Raw genomic sequence first — 16,095 nt, forward strand, 5'->3', positions numbered from 1 at the left:
CATGAGTTTAGATCCTAATGTAGGAATGAGCATTTTATGTATAACTAAAGGCCTGGTGCATGGGATTCGTGCACTGACGGGGAGCGTGGCCTGTGGGGATCGGCACGCTATGGGAGTGCTGCTCATCGTGGTCAGCTGAGTGGCTGTGGACCCGCCCTCTGAGTGGCTGCTCCCACTGTGGGAGCGCACTGACCATCGGGGGCAGCTCCTGCATTGAGCGTCTGCCCCCTGGTGGTCAGTGTGCGTCATAGCGACTGGTCGACTGGTCATTCTGGTAGTTTTTCCGTTCAGTCACTGGGCTTTTTATATATATATATGGGCTTGGTGCTAAAGGGAGGTTTCGGGGCCAATTATGTTGTCAAGGAATCCTGGCTCCAGCCCTTTAGGGTTAATGCCAGTTTTAGCTAAGTTTCAAGCAATTGCCCTAGGATATATTTTAAATATTATCATGTAGAAAATTTGAAATATATCAGTAACAAGAAGAAAAACATGACCTGTAGGCCCACTACCTAGAGCTAGTCATTATTAACATTTTGGCATCTTGATGTAATTTCTTTGTAATTCTTGCCATGATTTTTCATTGAGATCGTATCACATAAACAGTTTTCGAAAATACATTAGAGTCTGTATTCTCTAAATATAAATCTAAATTTGAGATATATGGGGTAACAGACCTAATGGTCATTAGTGATGAATTGGGTCACCGTAATTACATAAGCCATTAGGTCATACCTGCTTTGTCTTGTCTGATTTGGTCCTTTGCCTTCAGTCTTGTCCTTCCTCCCATCTTCCCCATTGCTTTCAACATCTTTTCAATGGTCACGTCATTCTCCTGGCTTACCTCCTTCAGTCAGGACAGAGGTCCAGCTTTTTAGCATAATAAGGCATTTCTGTAATATTTCTCGTGCCTTTTTCTTCTCATCTGCTACTTTCCCAAAAGTCTCTTGAAGTTCTCAGAATATCATGTGCCCTTTTGCAGCTCTATAATTTTTCATCTCTTCTCTCCACTGAGAGTGCCCTTTCTGTATTTCTCCCTCCGTCCAGGAGCTACTCATTCTTTAGTACTCATCTCACATGTCATTTCGTTTCTAAAGCTTTTATTCTAAGCCAGTTTTCACTTCCTTTTAGTATCTGTAGCACTTTCTACAAAACTTGTTATAAACTGATTACAGGATATTATAATGGCTAATTTCCATCTTTATCTTTCTTACTAGATTGAGTTATTTAAGGACAGGAATCAGGTGTTACTTACACTAGTATTCATTGTACTTAACAGGGTACCCCGTAGGTGTTCAAGCAAAAATGTTTACAGAATGAATAATAATCCTGTCTTTTCATCGGGAATGGTGGCTATAGCTAGAATAAGTGATTATTGGGGGTGGGGGGTAACAGGTGAAGGAGTAAGATGACTAGTTAACTTCAATTTATCAAACATTTATTAAAAGTTTATAATTTGTAAGGTGCACAGCTGGGCATTGTGGAAATGGGAAACTGAAATGAAGAGGAACTGTAGGGTTTGCAGTTCAGTGGACGACTCAATTTCAGTAAGTTGGTGTGGGATGATGGTAATGAATGTAACACAGAGTTGTTAAAGAGAATGATTCATTAAAATGGAATTGTGATTGGAAATATTTTTAGTGTCTTAACATTAACAAAGTTTATTTGTCTACAGGTGACAGTAGACCTACATTACAGGTTGTAGCAGATGTTCTCAACATCTCTATTGAAATTTCCTTATCTTCACTTGCAAGAGGAGCCCCAGGATTCATCCCTGTGGTAGCTGCAATGAGCTGGTATGATGCCATGCTTTCCCACCTCATCCTTTGTTTTGGCGGAGGATCTGGGTTAGAATTTAGCTGTTTGTTATTGCAAACAAGTATGTAGAACGGAAGATGGAATGTTTCAATAATATTAATATTGTGATTTCTTTGAGATTGCGTACCACCTGTTCACAGAACCCCCATATAGTGAGTGCCTTGCTTATAGATAGTTAGCATTGTGAGTTTGTCTGAATTATGCCTAGTTGTTAACTCTTTCTCATTCATCTTTAGCAGATGTTAATCTAACCTTTTATTTTTTTAAATAATAAAGAAACACATAACATTAATTTTACTTATACTTAAAAACTACATCTTTGCGTAATGTTTAACCAGCTCTTCAACTCTTATGGGGATTGAGCAGGCAACTGATAAAATTTCATATCAGAAATATTTAATTACAAAACCTTTGCATGTATTAGTATGAATGAACACTGTAGCTAGTAACAAAAATATTTTTCTTCATAACAAGTTGACATATTTTTGAGAATTCTGGAAATGTCAAAGTAGTTTTGCCTGTAGTCATATTACACTTAATGCTATTGAGAATATCGCTAACATTAACAAAAATATTCTTAATTTCCTCAGTTATTGCTACTTGTGATGAGGAATGTAAAATTGACATGCTTTCAAGTTTGGAGCATTTTCATTATATACTTCTGATTTTACATGTCAGAAGCAATCTCTTTTATCTAAGACAGCTCAGAAGATTTTTATTTAAGGATAGAGGTCAGGCTCTGATTGTATTTTTAGTTCAGTAAATATAGAATACAGTGAATGTGTCTAAGGAAATGCATGTGCAACTTTGTATGTAAGTATTATACAGTGTTTATATATTTCTGTGGCTTTATTTGTAGGCCATCAGAACATAGTGGCTTGGGATCAAGGCACAAGTTTAATTTCTATGTTGATTATTTAATTTAGTTGTTTTCTGTAACTACTGGTAACTAACACTCATCCTGCAGATAAAAGCTTTCGTTCACCAGGGAACTTTGGCAAGGAAACTGGCTCGATCAGCAAGTCCATTTCCATTGTGGAAAAACAACTTGAAACTCATCTCTACGGATGGTGAGTCAATGTCATTTTCATACAGGAAAGATCATGCTAGTATTATTTTATGTTTTCCGTTTTATCAAGTGATAGGTTGGTTTAAATTTTGTTTTATGAGATATTAAACCATAATGCATTATTACTTGAGTATAAGGATCACACAGAAATAACCTAACAATGAAAAAGAATGGAAATAATAATTTGGTGTTTATGAATATACCTAAAAGTAGTTTGATTAACTTCTCTCTCACCTTCATTCTTATTTCCATATAACACATGCTAACTAACTTATAATTCATGACTTTTGTTTGGATGAATATTTACTGAACAGAATGACCTGTTCTAGACTTACTTTAAAACATATTACTGATTTCAGGAAATTTCACTAGCAATCTGAAAATTCTCTTCCATTTTGATCTTTCAACTGGTAACCATCATTAATGCTTGCTATTCAGAGATATAGTGGATGGCTACATATGTTTAATTTTATAAGAGTTAGTCATGTATATGCTTAGCAATCTGTAGTTTAGGTCAATATCATTTAATACATATTTAATAATCATAACTTCATTTTACTCTACTAAGTCCTTTTGTGATTTGAACCAATCTTATCTGACCATGAATTATGTACATATTCAAGAATATATGTAAACATATGGGAGTATACAGAAATAACTTGATACAGTTACTAATGTTGCTTTGATCCTCATTTTTTCTAGTTGTTTTCAATTGAGTCATTTATTTGTCAGGCTGTCAAAGTAAATTTTCTTTTATAGTCTTGCTTTGCTAGTATTCTGCTTTTTTTGGGTTGTTGCAGTTGTTATTACATTTTTATTTTCTTTCTTCCAGGGTATAAACAAATCCCAAGATCACAGACTGGTAGGACTGATGCTCACTGAAGGCAGATGAAAGGCCTAACTGTAAGAAGGGGTTCCTTTACTACAGGTACATGACATTACATGATTATAACCAGCCTTACTATCTGTACTATATGTTTTTTTTTGTAAGAGGCCATAAAATTAAAAGAGGTAATAACATGGCACTATAATTTGAGAAAAAGTTTTATTGTACAATTTTCTTTTCCTCACAAAGGCTCTGAGTATTTCTATATTAAGATTGGACTATTTCAATTTTTCCAAATTCCCCACTAGATGATTTGGACTATGGTTTTATTTTTGACCTCTTATGGATATATGCATATATATTCATACAACTTTCTAGCATAAAACAAGATAATTTTCCCCTCTGGATGTTAAAAATTCAGTATTTGGAAAAAAAAGATTGGACTCTTTCTTCCCATGCTTTATAAGTAATTAGTCAGTGTAACTTGATGCATTTAAAAAATTTTTTTTTCTTGAATACATTATTTTATATGATTTGCCTCAGTATAATGATTATTATTTTCACATTTGGCCTACCTCAAACATTTTCATTTGGACTAGATTTTGGAAATTTCTTTAATAATGCAAGTCTAACAAAATTAGTTAGTATATAAACTTGTTTGTCATAGCTAGAATAATTTCTATTGTAGTTATAATAAAATACTATTTATTGAATAATGAATATTTGCTTAGTTCTATGCTTAAGTGCTTTCTATATCTTATTATATCTTCACAATAGTTATATGAGGTAGGAATAATTGCCCCAGGTTTATGGACAAGAAAACTAAGACTCAAGAATTTAATAATTTGCACAAGTGGCTGACCCAGGATTCCAAGTGTGGATACATGACCTCAGAGCTTCTGTGGTCTACTATTTAGAAGTTCTGTGTTAAGCTGCATGAAGTTTTTATGTATGTAACTCAGGACTGAACTGCTTCACTTATGAAACAGTCTGGCTAGTTCACAGTGATTTTATATTGCTTATTAAGGCACACCAAAATGTGACTGGCCAAAACATTTGCTTTTGTGACTTCACGTGGGCATAACTTTGGACAATCTGTCAATAGATTGTGAATATTTAATGTTGTGTGTATATGCAAGTGCATATATCACATATATGAATTCTTTAAGTAGAATCTTGATGAATCCCTTGGAAATTGGTGTATCTTTAGTATCTACCCCACTTTTCAGGGAGTAGAATTGTTATTTTACTCACAAGTTTGCTAGAGGCTGAGACCCTTTTTCTGGAAAATCATTTGCATATGAATATAAAACAGGTAGGCTAAAATGGTGATAGTTCTCTAACAGATGCATAATTAAATGTGAAATGTTGGTTTGATCATTTTTGAGGAAAGCTAAATGCATAAGTTGTTTAGACATCATGGAAATCTATGATCCTATGATTTTTATACTTAAAATCCTTTGATGGTTTCTATTGTTTATAAAAGATAGATTGTGTTCTCTTTAGTGTGTGTACAAGGTCTTTTGTTATTGAGCCATAGCGTACTGCTTTAGGCTTACCTCTGGCAGCCCTCCCTTACCACTTAATATATATACTCCTTACATGTCGGTCTTAGACTAAATAGCTTGTAGTCATCCTACCATGATTTGTTATTTGGTACTTTTTAATCTTCATTATATTTTCCTTCTTACCATTATGATCTTTCCTCTTTGCTCCTGGTAAGTAGCAACTTTTCATTTAAGACTCAGCTTTGTTATTTTTTTGAAGCCTTTCCTGACTACTGACCTCTGCCAGTGAATCTTACGTTCTTCTTTTTAATATATATTTTAAAATTGATTTCAGAGAGGAAGGGAGAGGGAGAGAGAGAGAGAGACAGAAACATCAATGAGGAGAGAGAATTAGTGATTGGCTGCATTGTGCATGCCCGGGATTGGGGATCGAGCCTGCAACCCAGGCATGTGCCCTGAGCAGGAATCGAACTGTGACCTCCTTGTTCATAAATCGATGCTCAACCACTGAGCTACGCTGGCCGGGTGAACTTTACCTTCTTAAGCCTTTCCTGTACATAGGTTATTCTAGAACCTATATTTTATTGCACTTATTTATATGTCTCTTTTTAACTAGACTATGTATTTCTTAAGGGCAAATAAAAAGGTGGTGTGTCTAATTTTTATATCCTCAGTTTTTAGCACAAGGAGGAGCATAGTAGCTTCTTAATAAACATTTTTGAATCACTGAGTGAATGAATGAAGGAATGGTTGGTTAATCTTGATAGGAAAGAAAAGATAAATTTTTTTAAAGAAAAGATGATTCTCATAGTTGGTATGACAGGACTGATAAAGTAATTCTAAGGTGGAGTATTGCTGTACTTTTCAGGGGCCATTCAATGTAGAAAATAGTTCCCTGAGTTCTCACTATAATCATATTGGCTTCTTGGAGTTTAAGATATTGTTATCTTGAACAACCAAACATTTATTATTGGAAATTTACCCATAAAATTTAGGTAGTTGATTTTTCATAAATATCTCTCTATATAAAGAACCAGTGGCCATCACAACCGAACGGATGACCAAACAGACGACCAAACAGGCTGTGTGGGGTGACCAGGCCGGCAGGGGGCACAGTTGGTGGCAACCAAGCCAGCTGCGGGGGGGGGGGGGCAGTGAGAGGCGACCAAGCCAGCAGGGGGGGCAGTTGGGGGCAACCAGGCCAGCAGGGGGGGGGCAGTTAGAGGCAACCAGGTCAGTAGGGGTGTGCAGTTAAGGGCGACCAGGCCAGAAGAGGAGGGCAGTGAGGGATGACCAAGCTGGCAGGGGGGCAATTTGGGGCAATCAGGCCTGCATGGGGGGCATTAAGGGGTGACCAGGCCGATGGGGGGGCAATTAGGGGCAACCAGGCCAACAGAGTGGGGCTGTTGGGGGAGACCAGGCCAGTGGGGGGGAGTCATTAAGGAGCGACCGTGCTGGCGGCAGTTGGGGGCGACCAGGCTGGCAGGCAGAGGTGGTTATGGGTGATCAGGCTGGCAGGGGGGCCAGTAGGGGCGATCAGGCAGACAGGCAGGTGAGCTAGTGGTCCTGGATTGTGAGAGGGTTGTCCGACTGCCCTGAGGGGCCTTGGATTGGAGAGGGTGCAGGCTGGGCTGAGGGGATGTCCCCCCCACCCACGCACAAATTTCGTGCACAGGGCCTCTAGTATTTCAATAATGAGTATGATAGATCTTGACTCAAGGACTCTATTACTTTCTTTAAAGAGGCCCACATGTGCTCTGGTGTCATGTCATAATCAATCTAAAGTTGGAAAAGGACCCTTCTGCTTGAAAATTATGAAAAGGAAGTAAAAAATGAGCCTATTGGTTATCACATTTAAAGCTCCTTTTGCTTTAAACTGTAGTTCTTATGTAATACACTCCTGACTAATGGTCAGTATTATCAGAATGACAAAGTCTTACATAGCTTAGTAGTTTTACATTTTGAAAAACACTAATTTATCACATCCTTTTAATAATATGCCAAGCTTTAAGTTGATTTATATTTTCTCTGTTTATAATTTAATAAGATTATATGGATTAGAGGTAAAATGTTCTTTGGCCATCAGCTTATATTATAATTTTAACTGAGGAAATGCTATGCAATTAAAATATTAAAAGCAAGCTTAAGACTTCTGATAACAACTAGATTCTGTTAAATGATTTTATTTGTTTTAGACTATATAAAACAACTTAAGAAAATATACTGAATTAGAATGAGCTGTGCTGAAATAGCATATTCACTAAATAATTTAGATAAAATGAGGCAAGTGTTGAGGAGGTTGGAAGGAATGCAATTTTCTTTGCTCCAGCTATAAACATGAAGACTTTTAATTTTGTAGGAAGACATTAAATACTCTGGCCATTCAACTTGTATATCCTTTAGCCTATTTAGTAGAAAAAAATTCTAAGTAAATATGTGATTTAATTTGTGATGCTGAGAAACAGAGATTAAAAATAGCAATAAAAGTCACATAATGAAATAAGAATACTAAAAAAATCCAGGGGTTTTACTGTGGCTCATTATTCATCCAATTTATGGCAGCCTTCATGATTACAAATCACTTGATTGACTAACTAGACATTCTCAAAGTGAATTATGAATCATGTTCATTTTTCCTGGTTGATAGTTGGCACATGCTGTAACTCTTATATTTTGTGATGTATCAAATTCTTACAACAGTAATAAGAGATATAATCAAGTCTTTCTTTCAGAAAACTAAATTGCCTCTTCAAAAAATGAAATGTAGTTGCTAACATTTTAACAACGCAATGTAATTCCTGCCTTTGTATTCCAGAGCAGAATTCACAATGGTGATGTCATTTTTCACAATAAAAAAATCTTTAGAATAATTTACCATCAGGCATAAAACCCATACTTATATCAGCTCTATAATCTCCTTGAGCATTTGCCTGAGTCAAGGTTTCAAGAACAGTTAGTATTTAAAAAATGCATGATGGAGGAATTGTACATACTTAACATTTTCTTTTAAAGGAAATGCAGTTTTCTCTAAATACCTAATTTGTAATGAGGCCATGATGCTGCAAACTTAAAAATGTGGAGCATTTTAATGGTAATTAGTAGAGAGGGTCTCTTTTTGAGTAGGGAGAAGAGTCTATAGTGACTGTAATCTTTCCATTGGTAAAACTGAATCCAGGGGGTCAATTCTGCTTTGAAATGCACTCTGTTCTCTTTTGACTTAATAAGAATTCTTCATATATAACTACATTGGCAGTTCAGTAGCAGAAAATTCTTATAGTACAGCTGCATTTTCTTTAATCCCATCCACCCAAGCAATTGAAAATAAAGTGAGTGCTTTTTAATGTGATATACTCAAAATTTGAGAATCTTGAACAAAATTCAGTTATTACCTTAGTAAAAGTGAGGTCCCTTCATTGAAAATTCTCAGGCATGGGAATGTAGGGCCCTAGTTGTGTAACAGAGTTATTATGAGATCCTCTTACTAATAATAGAATTGCATATGATAAAGTAATTCTGTGTTTCCAACAAAGGCAAAATCATCAAAGTTAAGGGAAAATTTGTATATATAAGGATCACAGAATTGTGCTGTTATACTTTCTAGTCCTATGTAAAGCAGAGTAATTAGTGTGTCAATGTTCCCGTGCTTTCTAACTTAGTTTCTTTAATAAATAAGATTTATTTATATTTATCTAAAAATTGTTTTGTTGCTATTCCATTGTCTTTAAAAATGTTATATAAGAAAAAAAAGATGGCGGCTGGCAGGACGGAGGTGAGGGATAGGAAGTGAGTGAGTGAGGGGATGAAAGGAGAGTGTGTGGATGTGTGTGTGTGAGTGAGTGAGGGACAGTTAAATCCGGCAGGAGCTGCAGAGGCTGGCAGACCAGGCTCTCTTGGACAGGGAGAGACTACCACTGCTGTGGGCACTCCCCGGACTGCAGGACTTGGGCACGGAGCCCATGCCATCTTGAAGGGGAGAGTGGCCTCTTCTAGAAACTCATCAGCACTACCACCCAGACAGGTCTTGGACACTGCCCCGCAACCCAGCAGCCACTCCAACCAAAATCCTGCTGCCCCACCCTCAGACCCGCGGACCCTGGAACTTCTGCCTCCAAGGGTGCACCACTCCCCACAGCAGTAAGTGCAACTTCCCCCCTTCCCAGTGGCAGAACTCCAGATGCCACATTCATATGTTTCCAACATTTGCGCGTTTCCAGCATGCAGACTTCCAGGGCACACCACTCCATAGGCAGCTCTTGGATGCTGTTGTAAACCCCTGCTGGGTGTGATTTTGAACAGACAAGGGCGTGCTGCCCTGCAGTAGAAATTCTGAATTCCCTCTTCCTGAATAACTGCCCACAGACAACCCAGCTATGCATCTTTAGCACCAGGGCCCCTCAGAGTGTGTCAGAGCACTGCGCCGGCTAACTCACTGCCACAGTTGCGCATTTCCAAGGAGCAGGCACCCAGAGCTCATCTATGACAGAGCGCTCGTGGGAGCTGCTGTGAGCCCCCGCTAGGTGAGATCTTGGACAAATAGGGACACACTCCCCCCAACAGTAGAAATTCTGAATTCACTCACCCTGGATAACTTCCCACAGATGCTTCAATTATGTGGCTTCAGTGCCAGGGCCCTTCAGAGTGCTTCAGTAAGCCAAGCTGGCAAATGCACCGCTGGTGCCCCTGTGAGGGGCCACTGGGAGTGTGTGCCTATCCACCATAGGTGCAGCAGCAAAAACTGAGTCTGCCCACCCCACAGCTGCAGAACTCTGGATACTACAGTTGCATGCTCTTTCAGTGCCACTGTGAGTCTCCGCTGGGCACACACAACTTCCACCAAGGGCATAAGACAGCAAAAATTGGGACACTGCCCTCCATGGCTCCATGGCTGCTGCTGACTTCTAGACACCGCAGTTGCGCATTTCCAACTCATAGGCATACATAGGAGAACCCAAATAGCTCAAGTAGGGAGCTACGCTAGATTACCAAGCCCAGGAGACCTGAGATATCACACCAGTAGCACCATTCCCAAAAGAGCCTAAGTAGCAAAGCAATTGGATCTACAATTAAAACATTACAGCAAAACATGGGAAGACAAAAAAGCAATCCCCAAAGGAAAGAAAAAAAAGATCACCAGAGAGGGAGTTAAATGAAACTGAGGCTAGCAACATATCAGAGAAATAATTCAGAGTAATGGTTATAAGGATGCTCAAATGGCTGGATAACAAATACACACAAATCAATGACAAATACATAATAAGAAGCTGAATGAGAATGTCACCAACATGAAAAGGAACCAAGAGGAGATGAAGAATGACATAGTTGCAATAAAGAACACAATGGAAGGCTTAACAGTAGACTACAAGAGGCTGAGGACCGCATCAGTGAATTAGAAGACAGTGTAGGAAAAAGCACACAAACACAGCAGCAACTGGAAAGAAGATTTAAAAAGCAAGAGGAGAGCCTAAGGGAGCTTTGGGACAACACAAAACGAAACAATATTCACATAATAGGAGTACCAGAAGGAGAGGAAGAGAAGCAAGGAATAGAAAACCTGTTTGAAGAAATAATAACAGGAAACTTCCCTGATATTGGCAAGAAAAAAACTATGCAAGTCCAAGAAACACATAGAGTCCCAAACAAGATGAACCCCAAAAGACTGACATCAAGACACATCATAATTAAATTGGCAAATACCAACGACAAAGTAAGAATCCTAAAGGCTGCCAGAGAGAGAGAGAGACAGAAAGTTACTTACAAGGGAGCTCCTATTAGAATATCAACTGATTTTTCAACAGAAACACACCAGGCCAGAAGGGAATGGAATGAAATATACAAAGTGATGCAAAGCAAGGGACTGAATCCAAGAATACTATACCCAGCAAGGCTATCAATCAAAATTGAAGGTGGAATTAGGAGCTTCACAAACAAAAAAGGGCGAAGAGAGTTTATTACTACCAAGCCAGCAATGCAAGAAATGCTAAAGGGACTTCTTTAAAAAGAAGAAACAGAAAGGCAAGAAGAAACACAAATATTAAGAATAAAAGTGACAACAAACAAGTACTTATCAATAATAACATTAAACGTAAATGGATTAAATGCACCAATCAAAAGATATAGGGTAGCTGAATGGATAAGAAAATATGACCTATATATTTGCTGTCTACAAGAAACCCACCTGAGAACAAAGAATTCACACAGACTGAGAGTGAAGGGATGGGAAAATTTTTTTCAGGCAAATGGAAATGAGAAAAAAGCTAGGGTAGCAATTTTTATATCTGACAAAATAGACCTCAAAGTAAAGGCCATAACAAGAGATAAGGAAGGCCACTACATAAACTAAAGGGAGCAATTCAACAAGAAGATATAACTCTGGTAGACATATAGGCACCCAATACAGGAGCACCCAAATACATAAAACAACTTCTGGAAGATATGAAGGGAGAGATCAATAGCAATACATAGTAGGGGACTTTAATACCACACTGACACCACTGGATAAATCCTCTAAACAAAAAAATCAGCAAAGAAACAGCAATCCTAAATGACTCACTAGATCAGATGGACTTAATTGACATCTTCAGAATATTTCACCCCAAAGCTACAGAATATACATTCTTCTCCAGTGCACACGGGACATTTTCAAAGATAGACCACATATTAGGATACAGGCAGAGTCTCTTCAAATTCAAGAGGATAGAAATCATAACAAGCATCTTCTCAGATCACAATGGCATAAAACTAGAAATAAACTACAATAAAAACAATGAAAAAAAAACCAAACAGTTGGAGGCTAAATAGCATGCTATTAAACAATGATTGGGTTACCAAAGAGATCAAAGAAGATATAAAATACATCCTGGAAACAAATGACAATGAAAACACAACAATCCAAAATCAATGGGACACAATGAAAGCAGTCCTGAGAGGCAAGTTCATAGCTCTACAGGCCTACCTCAAAAAACAAGAAAAACTGGTAATAAATTACCTAACCTTGCAACTTAAAGAATTAGAAAGAGAGCAACAAGAAAAGCCCACAGTATCCAGAAGAAAGGAAATAATAAAGATCAGAACAGAAATAATGACATAGAGACCAAAAAAAAAAACAAACAAAACAAAAACAAAAAACACACCACACAAAAAAAATATACAACACAATTCAAAAGAGCAATGAAACCAAGGGCTGGTTCTTTGAAAGGATAAACAAGATTGATGAACCTCTCACCAGGCTCACCAAGAAACAAAGAGAGAGGACCCAAATAAACAAAATCAGAAATGAAAGAGGTGAAGTGACAACTGATTCTACTGATATACAAAGGATTGTAAAAAAATACTATGAACACCTCTACTCCAAGAAACTGGATAACCTCGACAAAATGGACACATTCCTAGAAAAATACAAGTTTCCAAAACTCAATCAGGAAGAATAAAAAAACCTGAATAGGCCGATAACTACTGATGAAATTGAAACAGTAATCAAAAAGCTTCCAGCAAACAAAATCCCTGGACCAGATGGCTTCACAGGGGAGTTTTACCGAACGTTCAAAGAACTGAAACCAATCCTTCTCAGACTATTCCAAAAAATTCAAGAGGTAGGCACACTTCCAAGCTCTTTCTATGAAGTCAGTATTACCCTAATCCCAAAACCAGATAAAGACACCACAAAGAAAGAGAATTACAGGCCAATATCCCTGATGAATGTAGATGCTAAAATCCTCAACAAAATTCTAGCAAACCAGATCCAGCATTACATTAGAAAAATTATACACCATGACCAAGTGGGATTTATTCCAGGGATGCAAGGCTGATACAATATCCGCAAATCAATAAACGTGATACATCACATAAACAAACTAAGAGACAAATATCACATAATCATATCGATTGATGCAGAAAAGGCATTTAACGAAGTCCAACACCCTTTTCTGATAAAAATACTCAGCAAAGTGGGAATAGAAGGATCATACCTCAACATAATAAAAGCCTTATATGACAAACCTACAGCCAACATCATACTCAATGGGCAAAAAATAAAACCATTTCCCTTAAGAACAGGAACAAGACAGGGATGCCCGCTTTCACCACTCCTGTTCAACATAGTACTAGAAGTTCTAGCCATAGCGATCAGACAACAAGAAGAAATAAAAGGCATCCAAATTGGAAAAAAAGAAGTAAAATTGTCATTATTCGCAGATGACATGATACTGTACATAGAAAACCCTAAAGATTCTATCAAAAAATTATTAGACTTAATAAATGAATTTGGCAAAGTAGCAGGATACAAAATTAATGCCAAGAAATCTATGGCATTTCTATACACCAAGAGTTAACTTACAGAAAGAGAGACTAAAAAAACAATCCCATTTACCATCGCACCAAAAAAAATTAAGATACCTAGGAATAAACTTAACTAAGGAGGTAAAAGACCTGTACTCAGAAAACTACAAGATTTTGAAAAAAGAGATAGAGGAAGACATAAACAGATGGAAGAACATACCGTGTTCATGGATTGGTAGAATCAACATCATTAAAATGTCCATACTACCCAAAGTAATCTATAAATTCAATGCACTCCCAATTTAAATACCCATGGCATATTTCACAGACCTAGAAAGAACACTCCAAAAATTCATCTGGAATAAAAAAAAACAAAACAAAACCCTGAATAGCTGCAGCAATCCTGAGAAAGAAGAACAAAGTAGGAGGGATCTCTATACCAGATATCAAGATGTATTACAAAGCCTCTGTTCTCAAAACTGCCTGGTATTGGCACAAGAACAGACATATAGACCAATGGAATAGAATAGAAAACCCAGAAATCAACCCAAACCACTATGCCCAATTAATATTTGACAAAGGAGGCAAGAACATACAATGGAGTCAAGACAGTCTCTTCAATAAATGGTACTGGGAAACTTGGTCAGACACATGCAAAAAAATGAAACTAGACCACCAACTTACACCATACACAAAAATAAACTTAAAATGGATAAAGGACTTAAACGTAAGACGGAAACCATAAAAATATTCGAGGAATCCACAGGCAGCAATATCTCAAATATATGCCAAAGCAATATCTTCATCGACATAGCTCCTAGAGCAATGGAAACTAAAGGGAAAATAAATAAATGGGCCTACATCAAAATAAAAAGATTCTGCACAGCAAAAGAAACCAAAAAAACAACAAGAAAACCCATTGCATGGGAGAACATATTTGCCAATGATATCTCCGATAAGGGTTTAATCTCCAACATTTACAGGGAACTCATGCAACTTAACAAAAGGAAAACAAACAACCTAATCAAAAAATGGACAATAGATTTAAATAGATACTTTTTGAAAGAAGACATAAGGAAGGCCAAGAGACACATGAAAACATGCTCAAAGTCACTAATCATCAGAGAGATAAAAATTAAAATGACAATGAGGTATCACCTCACACCTGTCAGAATGGCTACCATCAACAAATCAACAAATGACAATGCTGGCGAGGTTGCAGAGAAAAGGGGATCCTAATACACTGCTGGTGGAAATGCAAACTGTTGTAGCCATTATAGAAAACAGTATGGAGTTTCCTCAAAAAATTAAATATGGAACTGCCATTTGACTCAGTGAGCCCACTTCTAGAAATATATCCTAAGAAACCCGAAACACCAATCAGAAAGAATATATACACACTATGTCCATAGCAGTGCAATTTACAATAGCTAAGGTCTGGAAACAGCCCAAGTGCCCATCAGTAGATGAGTGAATAAAACAGCTGTGGTACATTTATACCATGGAATACTATGCAGCAGTGAAAAAGAAGGATCTCTTACCCTTTGAGACAGCATGGAGGTTACCTGGAAAACTTTTTTTTTTTAAATCTTTTTTGTTCAGATTATTACAGATTTTTCTCTTTTTTCCCCCCATAGCTCCCTTCCATCCAGTTCCCACCCCACCCCAGGTCTTCGCCCCCGCACGGGGGGCCTGGTGGTAGTTATGCCTAGTGGTAGTTATACCTATGTACTCGACCATAGGTGTAAGATCTTTGTCCACTCTTTTCCCACACCCCCACACCCCCTTCCCCCCGAGAATTGTTAGTCTGCTCCCTTTCCATGCCCCTGATTCTGTTACATTCACCAGTTTATTCTGTTGATCAGCTTTTTTATTCATTTGATTTTATTATTTATTTATTTATAAAATAAATCTTTATTGTTCAGATTATTACAGTTGTTCCTCTCCCCCCCCCCATAGCTCCCCTCCACTCGGTTCCCACCCCATGCCCTTACCACCCCCACCACTGTCCTCATCCATAGGTATAAGATTTTTATTGAGACTTTTCCCACACCCCCCTCACCCCCTTCCCCCCAAGAATTGTCAGTCCACTTCCTTTCTATGTCCCTGATTCTATTCTATTCACCAGTTTATTCTGTTCCTCAGATTTTTTATTCACTTGATTTTTAGATTCACTTGTTGATAGATATGTATTTGTTGTCACTTTGTTGTTCATAATTTTTATCTTTACCATTTTCTTCTTCTTCCTCTTCTTAAGGAATACCCTTCAGCATTTCATATAATCCTGGTTTGGTGGTGATAAATGTTCTATAAGTGAGAATAATAATTGTATCAATTTCATAGGGTTGTCATGAAGATTAAATTAGATAATCCATGTAAAGTACATACAGCAGTGTTCAGCACATTCAATAAATGCTACCTACCTATCATCATCATCATTGTCATCATTAGATTAAACACAGAAGCTCTTTTCCAAAATTAAAAACCATATTTACCATTTATCAAGTGGTAAATTATTAAATCAACTTCACTCTTGTCATCAGTGCAATTAATTTTTCCTTAGTGGTGAATACATATGTAAATACAATGATACAGTCTTCTTC

General features: G+C 37.4%; 1 long non-coding RNA gene across 1 annotated transcript in view; it reads left to right on the forward strand.

The window, feature by feature from the left end:
• Window positions 1-16,095, forward strand: part of LOC132233429 (uncharacterized) — a 50,689-nt gene that overhangs the window by 22,093 nt on the left and 12,501 nt on the right. Inside the window, exons 4-5 of the long non-coding RNA XR_009452625.1 lie at window positions 1,673-2,885; window positions 3,717-3,812. This is a non-coding gene — a long non-coding RNA (uncharacterized LOC132233429). The remainder of the gene's footprint in view (window positions 1-1,672; window positions 2,886-3,716; window positions 3,813-16,095) is intronic.

The sequence above is a fragment of the Myotis daubentonii genome, chromosome 4 (assembly GCF_963259705.1).
Source record: "Myotis daubentonii chromosome 4, mMyoDau2.1, whole genome shotgun sequence".
NCBI lineage: Eukaryota > Metazoa > Chordata > Mammalia > Chiroptera > Vespertilionidae > Myotis > Myotis daubentonii.